The sequence below is a fragment of the Pelodiscus sinensis genome, unplaced genomic scaffold (genome assembly GCF_049634645.1).
Source record: "Pelodiscus sinensis isolate JC-2024 unplaced genomic scaffold, ASM4963464v1 ctg34, whole genome shotgun sequence".
NCBI lineage: Eukaryota > Metazoa > Chordata > Testudines > Trionychidae > Pelodiscus > Pelodiscus sinensis.
In genome coordinates, this window is record NW_027465849.1 from 2,339,051 (window position 1) to 2,356,397 (window position 17,347).

Here is a 17,347-nt window from a genome sequence, read left to right on the forward strand (position 1 = left end):
GGGTGGGGCTCTCCAAGGCAGGGGGGCTTTGGGGGCAGAGGGGCTTTGTGCCAGCAGTGTCTTGTCCACTGGAGAGATTCTCTTCTCTGCACGGCTGGATCCAGGCTCCTGGGGCACAGAGGGATGGGGGGTTAGTGGGATGTTACCCTGGGGGGCAGCAAGGGGCACAGAAGTGGGGGGGGTCACCTCACCTACAGCACCCCCCCTTGGGCGGCTGTAATATTCCTCAGCCAGGATCAGCCCCAGGACGAGCAGGACCACGACGGCCAGTTCCAGGCGGGCGATGTTCCCGTGGGTGAAATCCGGGCGCTCGGGGGCTGTTCCTGCTGGGGGAAGGGAAGAGTCACTTGGCGGCCGGCATGGGGACAGCAACAGCTGGCGCTGCCTTGGGAGCAGAGACAACAACCCCCATCCGGCAGGTCCAGCCCAGACCCGCTCTGGGAGTCTCCCAGGTGCCGCGGCTCTGGGGCTTCTCTGGGCCAGACCCACTGGGGAGACAGCGTCTTGCTACCCTGGCTTGCTGGAGGGAACCACAGGATGAGCTGACAGCGCCTTGAGCATCTGCAGAGTCCCCTGTGCAGACACTTTCCCCTCCCCCCCAGCAGTGAGCTCTGCCCAGCCTGACCCTGAGCGAGCAGTCCAGCGGGGTGGGGGGTGTCACACCCTGTGATGTGGGATTGACTAACCCGCACACACAATGTTATTTTTGGCCTCACACGTTAACCTGCCTCATTCTCTCTCCACTTACTCTGCTCTCACGAGGGTTCAGGGCAGTTTATGTTCGTGCTCGTACATTCAAAGGCCAGAAGGCACCAACGGGCCCATCTAGTCAGAGCATCTGCTCAGCCCAGGCCAGAGCCTCCCCCAGGGATCCCTGCACTGAGTTGCTACCTGCTGGCCGGGCTACAGCCTGTCTGGCAAGGGACCAGGCGGAAGGGACACATGCAACATGGCCAGCTGGGGATTTTAAATCAAGACTTTTCGATAGAAAACTAGATTTTGACTAAATGATTTGTTGTATTTACTTTTCTCCTGGAAGTAGGAAGCATAACAAGTGGGGCTCCGCAGGGGTCTGTTTTGGGTCTGGTTCTGGTCAATATCTTCATCTTTACTCTGCTTTCCTGAAATATTTTAGATTTTCCTCAGTGTATTGATAAGAAGGTCATGTGAGACTGTATGAAATGCTTTACTAATGTCTAGGTTTACCACGTCCACCGCTTCTCCCTTACCCACAAGACTTGTTATCCTGTCAAAGAAAGCGATCAGATTGGTTGGACAGGACTCGTTCTTTACAAATCCATGCTGGCTGTAACCTATCACCTTACAGAAACATAGAATCAAAGAACACTAGAATTGGAAAGGACCTTGGGAGATCATTAAGTCCAGTCCCCTGCCCTCACGGTAGGACTAAGCACCATCTGCACCAGTGGTACCCAAACTTCTCAGCATCATATTCCCCTTGTTGATTTTTGAAAAACCCTCACGACCCCCCCCTCCAAAATAGCAGCAAAACATAATGGGGGAGGAGGGGGGCCAGGACGCTTTGCACCACCCCTGGAATTTCTTCACACACCCTAGTTTGGGAAGCCATGGTCTAGACCATCCCCGACAGATGTCTATCCAACCTGCTCTTGAATATCTCTAATGACAGAGATTCCACAACCTCCCTAGGCAACTTATTCCAGTGTTTAACCACCCTGGTATGTCTACCCTGCAACACTATTTGGAAATAACTAGCGCTATTCCAAAATAACTTAGTCCGTGGCTACACGGCAGGCAGTTATTCCAAAATAGTGTCAAAATACTGTCAAGCTGCAGGACTTCTTACTCCGACTCCTGCAACCCTCATTGTACGAGGAACAAGGGAAGTTGGAGGAAGAGAGCTCTATTTCAAAATAAGAGATGCAACTGATGTAGCTCAATTTGCATAGCTTATTTCAAGTTAAGCCCTGAAATGTAGATGCACCCCCTGACATTAAGGAAGTTTTTCCTAATGTCCAACCTAAACCTCCCTTACTGCAGTTTAAGCCCCTTGCTTCTTGTCCTGCCATCAGAGGCCAAGGAAAACAATTTTTCTCCCCCCTTGTAACACCCTTTTAGGTACTTGAAAATTGCTATCATGTTCCCTCTCAGTCCTTTCCAAACTAAACAAGCCCAATTCTTTCATCTTCCCTCATAGCTCATGTTTTCTAGGCCTTTAACCATTTTTGTTGCCCTTCTCTGGACCTTCTCCAATTTCTCCACAACTTTCTTTAAATGAGGTGCCCAGAACTGAACACAATCCTCCATCTGAGGCTAATGAGCACAGAGTAGAGCGGAAGAATGACTTCTCATGCATGTCTTGTTCACAACACTCCTGTGAATGCAGGCCAGAATCACGTTTGCTTTTTTTTTTTTTTTTTTTTTTGCAACAGTGTCACATTATTGACTCATGTTTAGATTGTGATCCATGATGACCCCTAGATCCCTTTCTGCAGGACTCCTTCCTAGACAGTCGCTTCCTATTCTGTGTGTGTGAAACAGATTGTTCCTTCCTAAGTGGGAATACACTTTGCATTTGTCCTTTTTAAACTTTGTCTTGTTTACTTCAGACCATTTCTCCAGTTTGTCCAAATCATTTTGAATTATAACCCGATCCGCCAAAGCACTTGCCATCCTTCCCAGCTTAGTATCATTTGCAAACATCATAATGGTACTCTCTGTGCCATCATCTAAATTGTTGATGAAGATACTGAACAGAACTTGACCCAAAACAGACCCCTACGGAACCTCACTTGCTATGCCCTTCCAGCATGAGCATCTTGGGGCCTTCAGAGTATTTGAAGGTTTCAATATCTGAGATATAGGGGAGAGGATTATTCTGGGAGGGGTGGGTGAGATTCTGTGGCCTGCACTGTGCAGGGGGTCAGACTAGATGATCATAATGGTCCCTTCTGACCTTAAAGTCTATTATGAGTCTATGATTATTACCTTCCAGGGCTACGTCTAGAGTGGCATGATTTTCCGCAAATGCTTTTAACGGAAAAGTTTTTCCGTTAAAAGCATTTGCGGAAAAGAGCGTCTAGATTGGCACGGACGCTTTTCCGCAAAAGCATTTTTTGTGGAAAAGCGTCTATGCCAATCTAGACGCGGTTTTGCGCAAGAAAGCCCCAATTGTCATTTTTGCCATCGGGGCTTTTTTGTGCAAAACAGTTTTCAGCTGTCTACACTGGCCCTTTTTTCGCAAAAGCATTTCCAGAAAAGGGCTTTTGCCCTCACGGGAGCAGCATAGTATTTGCAGAAGAACACTGACAATCGTACATTAGATCATCAGTGTTCTTGCACAAATTCAAGCGGCCAGTGTAGACAGCTGGCAAGTTTTTCAGCAAAAGCGGCTGCTTTTCCGGAAAAACTTGCCAATCTAGACACAGCCCAGATGTTTGCAGATGACTTCCTTATTTGCTCCATTATCTTTCCTGTCACAGAAATTAAACTGACTGGTCTGTAGTTTCCTGGGTTCTTCTTATTTCCCTTTTTATAGATGGGCACTAGATTTGCCCTTTTCCAGTCTTCTGGAATTTCTCCCAACTTCCATGACTTTTCCAAAATGATAACTAATGGCTCAAACATCTCCTCTGCAGCTCCCTGAGTGTTCTAGGACAGTGTTTCTCAACCTTTCTTTAAAAAGTACCCCTTTTTCAAAGAAAAAAATTATAAGTACCCCCAGTACCTACAGTTTTCAGACACACACAATTTTTTTCTACCATTACAACAGGTTTGTTTAAAAAACTTAATCATAGTTGGGTGGGCCATTAAATATTTGGAAGTAAAAAGTACAAAAATAATAAAGCGCTCTAAAAACTTAAAACAAAACTTCTTTTTTCTCCAAATTTCAGTTGTGTTGACATACTCCCCTAAGGGTACTCGTTCCACCGGTTGAGAAACACTGCTCTAGAATGCGTTTCTGGTGACTTGAAGACACCTAATGTCTCTAAGTAATTTTTAACTTGTTCTTTTCCTATTTTAACTTCTAAAAGTTACCCCATTCCCACTAGCATTCACCATGTTAGGCATCCGGTCACCATCAGTCTTCTTGGTGAAAACTGAAACAAAGAAGTCGTTAAGCATCTCTGCCCTTTCCACATTTTCTGTTATTGTTTTCCCCTCTTCCCTGAGCAATGGGTCTACCCTGTCCATTGGTCTTCCTTGTGCTTCTCATCAATGTGTGACTGTTTTTTGTTACCCTTTATGTCTCCAGCTAGTTTGAGCTCATTTTGTGCCTTTTCCTTTCTAATCTTGCCCCTACATACTTGCATTATTTGTTTATATTCATCCCTTGTAATCTGACCTAGTTTCCACTTTTTATACGACTCCTTTTTGATTTGTGGATCATGTAAAATCTCCTGCTTAAGCCCAGGTGAAGAGCTGAGCTGATAGGATCACACACACACACACACACCCACACACCCACACACACACACACACCACCCCTTACCAGAGATGCTGAGGGGTTGGGCAGGGCTGAGCTGGGATCTGGTCACCTGGTTTTCACTGTCCTTGATCTCGTACCCGCAGGAGTAGTTCCCAGAGCTGCTCCTGGACATCACATGGTTAAAGTCGTAGATGAATTTTCCCACAGAGACTGTCTGAGATGAAACTTCCTCCCCGTCCTTGCAGAAGATGACGCGGGCGGCCAGGTTCTGGGAGAACACGGAGCACTTGAGCTGCACGGAGTCCTCCAGCCGGGCTGACGTCTGGCTCAGGTAGAGGATGGGGGCACGGAGAGTTCCTGGGAAGGGGAAGGGGTCAGAGCTCTCAGTGGGGTGTTGCTGGTGCCTGGTGCTGTCAGTGGGGCAGGAGGTAAATGGCAGGGGCCTGGGCCGTGTCTCTGATGGAGGCTCTGATCCCAGCCCAGCTAGGCAGACGGGGTGCGAGCTCTCTCAGGGCCTGGGGGCTTCATTCCCTAGGGTCACTGGGGCTGCAGAAGAGCCCAGGGGCTGGGTGGGCTGGGCTCCCCTTGCCTGGCGCTGCGCAGTGACCTACGACATGTAGCCCTGGTGCGGGCACCCACTGACCCACCTGGGACAGTGAGTGCCAGCAATGACTGACGGGGGCTGTCTAGGGTCTGGACAACAGCTCAGCCAGCCCCTGCAGCCCCTGTGATGAAGGCCAGTCACTGCTCTGTGGAGCTCACCAGCTGACAGCCAAGGAGCTGCATCTGTACCAGAGCCCTGAGCTCCGGCATCTGCTCTAGCATCCTCCCTCTGCTGTGCCGCTCTCACCTCCCAGCTGCTTCAGGGGCTCTGGGGGCAGTTCCAGGCCCAGACTCTGGGAAGGTCCTGGAGTAGCAACTGGGTGCTGATCCGCTAATCCCGGCAACCAGCAGAGCGATGGGACCCAGCTCAGAACTTGCAGGCACCACACCGAGGAGCAGCCTGAAGGGTAAAGACCCTCGGCGGGCTAGCTACAGACAGACAGACGGACGGACTCACCGGGAGCTGAGCAGATCTCCTGGCTGCTGGGGCTCAGCGCTGGGAACAGAAAGGGGACGTGGGGTCAGTGCCGGCCTGGAATCTCCCCTGCGGAGAGACGCCCTGAGCAGCTGATGGGGGCCCTGCTCCCCCAGGATCCCGCTACTAAGGGGACAGCGCCCCCTGTAGGGATGGGTGGGTCTGAGTGTCACACGCCTCCTGCACTAAATGAGATTCACACCTGGCACCTGAGAGCCAGGGCCCCTCCCTCTTCAACACAGAGGAGTCTGGGGTCCGGTTCCAGCCCCGCCCATCCCACCAGGGCACCCTGCCTGCTCTGTGTGGCTGGGCCAGGCTCTGTGCAGAGCCCTGACTCCCAGGTACCTTCTGGGCCAGTGACTCCCATGAGGGCAGCCTGGAGGGTTCCCATGGCCCAGGGATCAGCCCTGAGCATCTCTGCCCAGGGCTCTGCTCACAGCCCAGCAGTAGCTACGTTCATCCCTGGCCCTGTCAGCCGAGCTCAGCCCCTCACCGCCCCAGCGCAGCCTGCAGCAGGGAACGCGCTACGGACAGGCAGAGGGACACGACAAGCCTGGAACAGAGGCCCAGTTCTCAGTCCCATTCTCCGCCTCCCCCCAAATAAAATCAAAACTAAAATAAACCAGCTCTGGGCAGGGATCCAAGCTGTAATATTTGGGCCCAGCCCGATAATGAGTCTGACCTTGAGCTCCAGCCAGACCCCCTGAATTCTGGAGGAATCCAGACTGGAGCCCAGCCTGGCTCAGTGTCTCTGGCCCATCGGTAACAGGAAGCCCTGGGACTGGACCCCGAACACCCCCCACCCTCCAGTGGCAACGGCCTCTCTGCTCTCTGCCTCCAGGCTGCGCTGACACCCCAGGCGCATCTGAGCCCAGCCCGACCTGACCCCAAGGGCCTGGCGTGGGGAGCTGGGCCCAGGGACACCGCAGGGGTGGGATCCAATCAAGTGCCAGGTCCCAGCTCCTCACAGGGAACGCTGCCGCCCTGCAGCCTGGGGCCTGGGTGGGGAAGCAGGGACCCGGGGAAGGATTTAGGGCCCCAGGGACAGTAACTGGCCATGAGCTCCCAGGGCACCGCAGGGCAGTCGGACTGACGGGCCCCTGGGCTGTGTAACGAGGGGGCAGGGAGCAGGTGCAGGGGGTGATACTGGATCCTGCACCTAGGGTTGCCAGATGGATTCAACAAACATACCAGACACACTTGACATTACATCACAATCTACATCACATCTGATTGAGAAAACACCGGACAGTTCTATTTTCTCCATTTGTGTCCCGAACAGAAAGCTCAAATGCTGGACTATCTGGTTCAAAACTGGACACCTGGGAACCCTACAAGTGACCGGGCTCGGTGCAGGGAGCTGGGGGAAGGTCTCTGCTCTGGGCTGTCAGGGGGTCTCACTGGATGGGCCAATGGTCCCTCCTGGCCTGAAACTCAGTGAAGCCGGGACTGTCACCCCAGCCTGGGCCGACTGCTGGTACCATCTTAGCCCAGTCCCGAGTGCTGGTCCTGGCCTGGGTTGGGACAGTCCCACTCCTCCAACAGCGCGGCTCCCTCTGCTGCTAGAGGGGATTTGCCAACTCCCTGGGCCAGGGGCTGCTCTCGGTTCTGTGTCCCCCCAACCCCAGCACATTAGCCCAGGATTCCCGCACACTCACCAGGAAGCAGGAGGCACAGAGACAGGAGCATTGGCGTGGTGGGAGGAACCAATCAGGATGGAAACAGCTCCACAGTGTCCCCTCCGGATGGGGTCAGCAGGGCCCAATCCACAGTGGCACCCAGATCCCACCCAGCCCCTCTGCCCTGGCCATCCTCTGCACCGATCCCGCCTGCTCCCCAGAGTCGGAGGCTCCAGCGGCTCCTCTTCCTGCTCCCAGGCCCCCTGGGCTCTGCAGAGAAGCTGCAACCTCTCTTGACCTGCTCTGCTCCTTTCTCAGGTCTGATATTCGTCACGGCTCCCATTTCCTGCCCCGCTCGGCTCCCCTTCCCCACACTGGCCACAGCGTCTCTATTTCGGGCTGCAGGACTGAGAACCGAAGGGGCCTGGTTTGCTTGTTTGTGTCTGAACGGATCACTGAGGAAATGTCTGGTCTCGTCTCACTGCCTGGGCCCACGGCAGCCCTCTGGCTAAGGGCACAGCTGGGCCAGGGGGAAAGGTCGCTGGGTGACTGGGGGGCCTGGGAAGTTGGAGGATCCCAAACCTTATGGCTATGTCTACACTGCAGACTTTCTGCGCAAAACCAGTCGTTCTTGTGCAAAAATGTGTGGAGCGTCTACACTGCGCACGCGTTCTTGCGCAACTAAACTTACAGTACAGTGTCAGAAAACAGGGCTCCTTGCACAAGACCTCTGACGCCCCATATGAGGAAAAATCCCTCTCGTGCAAGAAGGCAGTGTGGACAGGCTGCAGGGGTTTCTTGCACAAGGAACTCCTATGGCTAGGATGGCCACCAGAGCTTTCCTTTGCAAGAGGGCGTGCACCCTGCCATGGGCACTTTTGTGCAAAAGCACATCTCTTGCGGAAAAGCGCATGGCAAGGTGGATGTGCTCTTGCGCAAGACCTTTTGTACAAAAGGCTTCAGTGTAGACATAGCCTATGTCTCCAGTCCCTGGTGAGTAGGGCTGGCTCTGGATTTGAGGCATAGATGAGGCCTGAGACTCATGGGGGACCCCCCACAGTGAGGTGAATTTCACTCCCAAACATCAGCAACCACCGGACTTTTCTGGTTTCTCTGCTTCATCTTCTCTGCCCTGACTGCCCCACTCCCTGTGCTGGGCTCCTGAGGAGGCTGCTGTCCCCAGGGCCCGGCCAGATGGGGAAGGACACAAGGGAGCTGAGAAAGAGCATCCAGAAGTGACCTCTGAGCTGGTGGGAGCTGGAATCAGGGGGATTAAAGCCAGTGGGGGAACCAGGGCAAAAGGCCAGAGGAACGAGAGGGAGTCTTGTGAACAGGCATTAACGCCTCTGGGGGAAGCCAAGCAGCAGAGGGCCTCAAAGGGAAATGTGTCAGGAGCACACACAGAGCAATTTTGCAGAGCAAGTTTATTAGCGTCATTGATGCAGAAGCAGATTGTCCTGGGATGGAGGCTGGGCGCATTGCACCCCTGGGCTGGAGACAACATTTACAGAGCAGGTAGACGGGGCGCGGGGGGCCGGCAGAGCTCAGAGGCTCACGTAAGAGGAGCTGTGTGTGACACGACCTATTATAAGCAGAGCCTAAAAGACAGCTGGTGAAAAAGGGCGAATATGGTCTGTAATATTGCTGAAATCCCTGTTTCAAATCCTTTTGTGAAAAATATTCCTCCCCATTTTTTCCCATCTCTTGGTAGGAAATTGTTAACAGGAGAGAAGGGGAATCCCACACCTGATTTTTTTTTTAAACAAATCTCTGAAAAGTTGTTTGTTTAAATGAAAATGTTCGGGTTTTTTAATTTTCCAATTTGATTTTTACAACCCCTGTCCCCAAAAACAATTTTATTTTTTTTCCTCTGGAAAAACAAATAGAAACTTTGAGCAAATGAAAACGTTTGACAATTTTTTTAATAGTCCCTTTTTTTTAAAGCTCACAGCACTGAAGCACCCAGAGTGACTTGGGGGCTGATGCTCAGGCTGAGCTGCTGGCACCCTGGGGAGAGAGCTGGGCCCTGCTGTTGGCTCAGACAACGTAGCCTGGACAGGGCCTGATCCAAAGCCCCTCCGTGCCAATGGAAAAACTCCACTGACCTCACTGGTCTTGGAATGAGGCCCCATGTAAGAGGGTCAGTTTTCTTATGATGGAGAAATGGCTCCGGAGCTTTCATTGGAGAGACCCCAACCCAGAGCGGCCGCAAGAGCAGGAACAGGGGAAGTCTCCCCATGGGCAGGTGAAGGGGAGGTGGGTTGTGAACACTGCAAAATGGGATGTGAAAAAGAGGAACCCTCCCCCTTCCCAACCAGAACTGCAAACACAATTGGTACAAGAAGCAAGAGCATCCGCAGAGCGAGTTCCCCCTGAGGCGGAGACCCCGCAGCTATCTCAGCTCCCAGACCTTGGAACCAGCAGAGAGACAGCTCCACAGATGGAAGAAACAACTAGGCCTCCTCTCTAGACTAGTGCTTCAGCAGAGACTTGAAAGGTCTCAGCTGCAGAGAGCCTGCAATTGATAGACAGACAGACAGACAGCACAGAGACCAGGGCTTTCCAAAACTATTAGTGAATTTAAAGGCCCCTTTCAAGACAGCATAAAGGTGGGGCTCCGTGCAGTCTGTCACTCCCCACGGGTATGTCTACACTACAGACGTTATTTCGAATTAACTTTAATAGCTGTCTACACATACAAACCACTATTTCGAAATACATTCGAAATAGCAGAGCCCTTATTTCCAATTCGGTAAACCTCATTCTATGAGGAATAGCACCTAATTCGAACCAGCTAATTAGAAATAAGTGCTGTGTAGACACTTATTTCCAATTAAGGGGCCTCCAGCCCTCCCAGTTCCCCCTGGTGGCCAGTCTGGGCCTAACCAGAAAAACTCCTCTCCTCTCCTGGGGGCCCTGCGAGCCCTGCACTGCACCGTGGAGGCCTGGCTGTGGGAAGACCTGCAGCTCCGCCGGGAGCAGCTTACGGGGGACTGCACGAGGAACTGTCACCTGCAGGCCTTGCTGCAGAGCATGGTGCCCTGTGCCGGTCCTGCGCCTGCTGCCCCCCCCAACTACTGTCCTCCTCCCACTCCTGCCGCCCCTTCTACTTCTTCCTCCTCAATCTCCACACCCCCAACATTAACCTCCGCACCCTCCTCCCCATCCCTCCAGGGACGCCAAGGCCCCTTCCCTCGCCGTGCTGGGAGGCAGTTGGCCCGGCGAGACCCCCAGCCCTGAGTGCTGAGTTTCCCCTCTCCCTTCTTCCCCTTGCTTCCCCTTTCCAACTCCCTCCTCCCAGTTTTCCCCCTCCCCTCTCCCACTCTCTCTCCTGCCCTCTCCCACATCCTTTCCCCCGTCTCCCCACAGTTTTATTCCCCCTCCCCAGTTGTGTTGAATAAAGAGAGTTGTTATTTTTGAAAATACGTGTCTTTTATTTGACATCTGGAAGGGGGGGGGCTAGGGAAGGGTAAGTGGAAGGATGAGAGGGAGGAATGGGGCACAAGCCCCCAGTGGGGCAGACCAGGGAGACTGTTAGCGCTCCTCAGGGTGGAAGCTCTCCCGCAGGGCTCCCTGGGGAATAGAGGCAGAGGGGGCTGGGGGAACGAGGGCTGGCTGGGCTGGGGGAACAGGGAGGCTGAGGGACAGGGCAGGGGGCTGGGGGAACGGGAGCTGGAGGGGCTGGGGGGTGGGAGACAGGGCAGGGGAGGCTGGGGAACAGGGCAGGTGGGGCTGGGGAACAGGGAGCCTGGGGAACAGGGCAGAGGGGTTGGGGGGACAGGAGGCTGGGGGAACAAGTGGGCTGGGGGACAGGGCTGGGGGAACAGGGAGTTTGGGCGACAGGGGAGGGGGCCTAGCGGAACAGGGAGGCTGGGGAACAGGGCAGGTGAGGCTGGGGGAGCAGGGGGGCTGCGGGTATGGGGGCTGAGGGACAGGTCAGAAGGGGCTGGGGGAATGTGGGCTGGCAAGGCTGGGGGAATAGGGAGGCTGGGGAACAGGGCAGGAGGGGCTGGGGGAACAGGGAGGCTGGGGGATAGGGCAGGAGGGGTTGGGGGAACAGAGGGGCTGGGGGACTGGGCACGTGGGGTTGGGGGAACAGGGAGGCTGCGGGACAGGGCAGAAAGGGCAGGGGAAATGCGGGCTGGGGGAGAGGGCAGGGCGGGCTGGGGGAACGGAGGCTGGGGGGCTGGGGTAACAGGGAGGCTGGGGAACAGGGCAGGTGGGGCTGGGGGAACAGGGAGACTGCTGAACAGGGGAGGTGGGGCTGGGGGAACAGAGGAGCTGGGGGAGAGGGCAGGGCGGGCTGAGGGAACGGGGGCTGGGGGAACAGGAGTCAGGGGAACAGGGCACAAAGGGCTGGGTGAATGCGGGCTGGGGGAGAGGGCAGGGCGGGCTTGGGGAACAGGGGCTGGGGGGACTGGGGGAACAGGGAGGCTGGAGGATAAGGCAGTAGGGGGTGGGGGAACAGACGGGCTGGGGGAACAGGTGGTGGGGGACAGGGCACGTGGGGTTGGGGGAACAGACGGGCTGGGGGAACAGGGCAGGGGGGCTGGGGGACGGCAGGAGGGGTGGGGGAATGCGGGGTGGGGAAGAGAGAAGGGGGGGTGGGGGAACAGGGAGGCTGGGGAATAGGGCAGGAGGGGCTGGGGGAGATGGCAGGGGGGCTGGGGGAACTGGGGGACAGGGCACGGGAGTCTGGGGGAATAGGGAGGCTAGGGGACAGTAGGAGGGGCTGGGGGAAGAGTGAGGCTGGGGAACAGGGCTGGAGGTGCTTGGGGAACGGAGGCTGGGGGGTGGGAGACAGGGCAGGGGAGACGGGGAACTGGGTTGGCTGTGCTGGGGGAACAGGGAGGCTGGGGGACAGGCCTGGAGGGGCTCGGGGAACAGAGGGGCTGGGGGAATAGGGAGGCTGGGGAACAGGGCAGGAGGAGCTGGGGGAACAGGTGGGCTGGGGGATAGGGCAGGGGGGCTGGGGGAAAAGGGTTGCTGGGGGACAGGGCGGCTGGAGAACAGGGCTGGAGGGGCTGGGGGAAAGGGAGCTGGGGGAGCAAGGGGTATGTCTACAGTTACTTCGAATTAACTTTGATAGGGGCGACATACTTGAACCGCTAGTTCGATCTTAATTCGAACTAGCGGAGCACTTAATTCGAACCTGGTAAACCTCATTCTACGAGGACGAACGCCTAGTTCGAATTAACTAATTCCCATTAAGGGCTGTGTAGCCACTTAATTCGAACTAGTGGGAGGCTAGCCCTCACCAGCTTGCCCTGGTGGCCACTCTGGGCACCACCAGGGAAACTCTTCTGCCCACCTCCCGGCCCCGGAGCCCTTAAAGGGGCATGGGCTGGCTATGGTGCCCATGCCAGGTGCAAGCCTGCCAGCACACAGCCAGCAGACCCTGCACCTGGCAAGGTACGAGCCAGCCACCCGCTGCCACCCAGCCCTCCGCCTCTTCCCGGGGCTGCAAGAGGCGGGCGCCTGCCTGATCTAGTGCGGAGATCGTGGACCTCATCCATGACCTCTGCACTAGACACAGGAAAGTGGCCATCTAGGGCAGGATAGCTGCCAGCCTGGCCACCCAGGGGCAGAATTGAATGAAAATCAAGGTGGTCCAGTGAGGCCCCCGACCCTGAACCCTGAACTTAGAATGACCGTACTGGGTCAGTCCAAAGGTCCATCTAGCCCAGTAGCCTGTCTGCCTACAGCGGCCAACACTAGATTCTCTGTAGGGGATGGACCGAAGACAATAACCAAGCCATTTCTCTCGTGCCATCCATCTCCAGCCTTCCACAAACAGAGGGCAGGGACACGATTTCTACCCCTGGCTAATAGCACTCCATGGACCCACCCTCCATGACTTTATCTCACTTCTCTTTAAACTGTTCTAGTTCTAGCCTTCAAAGCCTCTTGCAGCAAGGAGTTCCACAGGTTGACTATTTGCTTTGTGAAGAACAACTTTCTCTTCTTAGTTTGAAGCCTGCTACCCATTCATTTCATTTGGTGTCCTCTAGTCCTTCTATTATGGGAACTAATGAAGAACTTTTCTTTATGCACCCTCTCCACACCACTCGTGCTTTTATAGACCTCTATCATATCCCCCCTCAGTCTCCTCTTTTCTAAGCAGAAAAGTCCCAGACTCTAGCCTCTCTTAATATGGAACCCGTTCAAACCCCTGATCATTTTAGTTGCCCTCCCCTCTCCCACCCTCTCTCTTCCCCTCTCCCACCTCCTTTTCCCAGTCTCCCCGAGTTCTGTTCAATAAAGACAGTTTCTATTTTTGAACACACCTGTCCTTTATTTTGTACATCAGGAAGGGGGGGCTAGGGAGGGGTAAGTGGAAGGAGGTGAGGGAGGAATGGGGTACGAGCCCCCGATGGGGAGGACTGGGGTGGCTCTGCGGGCTCCTCGGGGTGGAAACTCTCCTGCAGCCACCCGATTGACACCCCCCCGGATGGCAGCCTGCGGCAAGTGCGGTCGGGCTGATGGCCGAGTGCTGTGATGTGCCCAGTGTGGGCACTCAGGGCACTCCAAGCCAGGACTGCTTTGCAAGCGGGGAACCCCTGAGAACTGTCTGTCCGGGATGGGGGTTGGATCCCTTTAAGCACAGCCCTCGGCTAGCCTGAGGCAGCAGCTCCACGCTCTAAGTCCTAATCTGATGTTCTGCCGGCACTGCTTCCGGCCATCCTTAACCTCGGTTCAGGGTGCACTCAGTGTGGACATGCTAGTTCGAATTAGCAAAAGGCTAATTCAAACTAGTTTTTAAGTCTGGATGCACTAGTTCGAATTAGCGCTGTAGTGTAGACATACCCATAGAGAGAGAGAAACAAGGGTATGTCTACACTACCCCGCTAGTTCGAACTAGCGGGGTAATGTATGCATACCGCACTTGCTAATGAAGCCCGGGATTTGAATTTCCCGGGCTTCATTAGCATAAGCGGGGAGCCGCCATTTTTAAATCCCCGCTGCTTCGAACCCCGTGTAGCGCGGCTACACGGGGCTCGAACTAGGTAGTTCGGACTAGGGTCCTATTCCGAACTACCGTTACTCCTCGTGAAACGAGGAGTAACGGTAGTTCGGAATAGGCACCCTAGTCCGAACTACCTAGTTCGAGCCCCGTGTAGCCGCGCTACACGGGGTTCGAAGCAGCGGGGATTTAAAAATGGCGGCTCCCCGCTTATGCTAATGAAGCCCGGGAAATTCAAATCCCGGGCTTCATTAGCAAGTGCGGTATGCATACATTACCCCGCTAGTTCGAACTAGCGGGGTAGTGTAGACATACCCCAAGAGAATCTATGATAGATTGGAGAGCGTTTGTCCGTCTGTTCAAGAAGTCCTCCTACACGGTAAGATCTGGATCTTGAGTTCTCACAGGTCGAAGAAGGGCCTGAGGCCACCTTTGACTTTCGCAGTTCGGAAAGACGGTGAATAAATCCCTCACCCCATTACTCCTGGGGAGTTTCCTCCTCTGTATCTAGAGACAGGAGCAACTGCACCTCCTGCAGAAGGAGTCACTCCTGGGAGGGTGGAACGGTCGAGGGCATCGAATGGGATGGAGTATCCCCTCCCCACTGGAGTATCCACTCCCACGCTCTGAGGTGATACGGCATCGTGCCCAGCAGAGAGGGGGCAGTCGGGGCGAGAAGGTCAGGCAGGTGGAACCAGACTGCGGTGCAGTACACGGGCCTCGGCTGCTCCTTCAACCGGCCAGTTTGACCCCCAAATGACTTAGGGCGACGCAGGCCCTGGCCGGAGGGTTGCCCACGCCCACCTCCTCCCGGTCAGGACCAGGTCCACCTGGGGGACTCGTTTCTACAGAGTGACTGGCAGAGTGTGGAGCTCTGAGGTTGGCTTTAACTTCCTCTTGGACCCCGGTTTACAGAGTGAAACGTGAGCCCCTCTCGGCTCCACCTTCACCAACCCTTATACCACGAATTTACCAACCAATTCTGACAAGATTCTCTAACCAAATCTACCCCCCCCCTCCTTAATTCACACCTAGCGACAGCGATTGCAGAACAGTCAGAACTAATCAAAGAGACAGACCCAAACCATAAAGACAAGTGGAGCCCGGGGATATGGGAGAAAGGGGGGGTGGGGAAGGTGCTGCTATTTCACCTGGCTGCTGATGAAGGCCGTAGGCTTTAGGCCTTGCAATATGGATACAGCCAACAGACATGGACAAGTCGTTCAGTTCCCAGGGTACAAGGGGGCTGGGATCCTGTGGGATGAGGACCCAGCTGGGGGCTGGGAGATGGTCCCAGGTGGTACTGGGGGATTTAACTACCCAGCCACCGTTTGGGAAAATGTGAGGTAGGGTGAACTGCTCTGCCCCCCTCCCGCCCCCGCTCCCACCCCCAGCCCCACCCCTCTGCTCCCATTGACTGGCGACTGCAGCCAATGGAAGCGCCTGTGGATGGGCAGGTTACTTGGAGCCAAACCCCTCAGTCCATCCGGGGCAGAGACCGGCCCAACTGGGCCAGGGAGTAAGACACCAGCAACTTCCAGGGACTGATCCTGGGGGAACCCAATGCACCCAGCAGGGAGCAGAGCTTCAATCCTGGGGTGTGTCTGTGAGGTTGGCAGTGGCGGGGGTGGGGCTCTCCAGGACAGGGGGCTTTGGGGGCAGAGGGGCTTTGTGCCAGGAATGTCTTGTCCACTGAAGAGATTCTCTTCTCTTCATGGCTGGATCCAGGCTCCTGGGGGCACAGAAGGATGGTGGGTTAGTGGGATCCATGTTACCCTGGGGGGCAGCAAAGGGCACAGAGGGAGGGGTTATCTCACCTACGGCACCCCCCCTTGGGCGGCTGTAATATTCCTCAGCCAGGATCAGCCCCAGGATGAGCAGGACCACGACGGCCAGTTCCAGGCGGGCGATGTTCCCGTGGGTGAAATCCGGGCGCTCGGGGGCTGTTCCTGCAGGGGGAAGGGAAGAGTCACTTGGCAGCTGGCATGGGGACAGCAATATCTGTCGAGCGAGTCCGGCCCAGACTCCCTCTGGGAGTCTCCCAGGTGCCGCGGCTCTGGGGCTTCCCTGGGCCAGACCCACGGGTGAGACTGTGTCCTCCTGCCCTGGCTTGCAGGAGGGAAGCGCTGGATGAGCCAGCAGCGCCCTGAACATCTGCAGAGCCCCCTGTGCAGACACCTCCCCCAGCAGTGAGCTCTCCCCGGCCTGACCACAAGGAGCAGCCCAGCGGGGCAGCGGCGTGTCACACGCTTCACTGTGGGATTTCCAGACTCACTCACACGTTAACCCGCCTCGTTCTCACTCTCTGCGTTTGATCTGCTCTCATGGGGGGTCCAGGGCAGTTTATCATCATGGTCGTACAGGGAAAGGCCAGAAGGGACCTGCCCAGCCCAGGCCAGAGCCTCCCCGGGGATCCCTGCACCGAGCTGCTACCTGCTGGCCGGGCTACAGCCTGTCTGGCGGAAAGAGACGTCCCCTCTCGAATAGCCTGTTTCGGCTTCTCACCCATGGCCGGTTGTTAGGGCAGGGACCGGGCTGTACGATAACCCACCAGTGGCTCTGAGGGAACCACACGTCCTTAATGACGCCTGCGCCAGGGCCTGCTGGGAGCTTTACATCCAGCCCTTTTATGGCTGGCGAGCGAGACGCTGAGAAAAGGGTTTTATTTATTTTTCCATTTGTGGCCGAATCGGCTTCCTTGGACCCTGGTTGGTTTTTCACCAAAAAAACCAAACGCCCCAAATTTTGGGGTTGGAAAATTTTCAGCAGCCAAAGGCTCCTGTTCCCCCGTCCCACTTTTCTGGTGATCAGTTCTTCAGTGAAAAGTTCAGTAGACCCCCCAGCGCCCTGGGTTGTGGGGGAGGGAGGGAGTTAAAAAAGATGGAAAACTGCAAAAGGTGCAGGTGTGGGGAATAGCTCGGGAGTAGGCAGAGGGTAGCTTGGGGGGGCAGGAAGGGGGTAGCGAAGGGGGTTGCTCAGAGGTAGGCAGGGGTAACTTAGGGGTAACTTAGGTGGGCAGGCAACAGTTACCTCAAGGGACCGGCAGGGGATAGCTCAGGGGTAGCTCTGGGGGCAGGCAGGGGGTTACTGACAGGGCAGACGGGGGTAGCTCAGGGGGTAGGTGGGGTTAACTCTGGAGGCAGGCAGGGGGCAACTCGGAAGACAAGAAGGAGGTAGCCCAGGGGGCAGGCAGGGGTTTCCTGAGAGGCAGGCAGAGGGGGTAGCTCAGGGGAGGCAGGGGGTAGCTTGGGGCACAGGCATGGGGTAGTCCTGGG

General features: G+C 55.6%; 1 long non-coding RNA gene across 1 annotated transcript; it reads right to left on the bottom strand.

Annotated features, from left to right (window-relative positions):
• Positions 1-4,639: 4,639 nt before the first annotated feature.
• On the bottom strand, positions 4,640-7,279 carry LOC112544786 (uncharacterized). The gene is made up of 3 exons (XR_012898937.1): positions 7,148-7,279; positions 5,472-5,510; positions 4,640-4,768 (listed from the first exon to the last, which is right to left on the bottom strand). It is a non-coding gene; the product is annotated as an uncharacterized LOC112544786 (long non-coding RNA).
• Between the last annotated feature and the right edge of the window lie 10,068 nt (positions 7,280-17,347).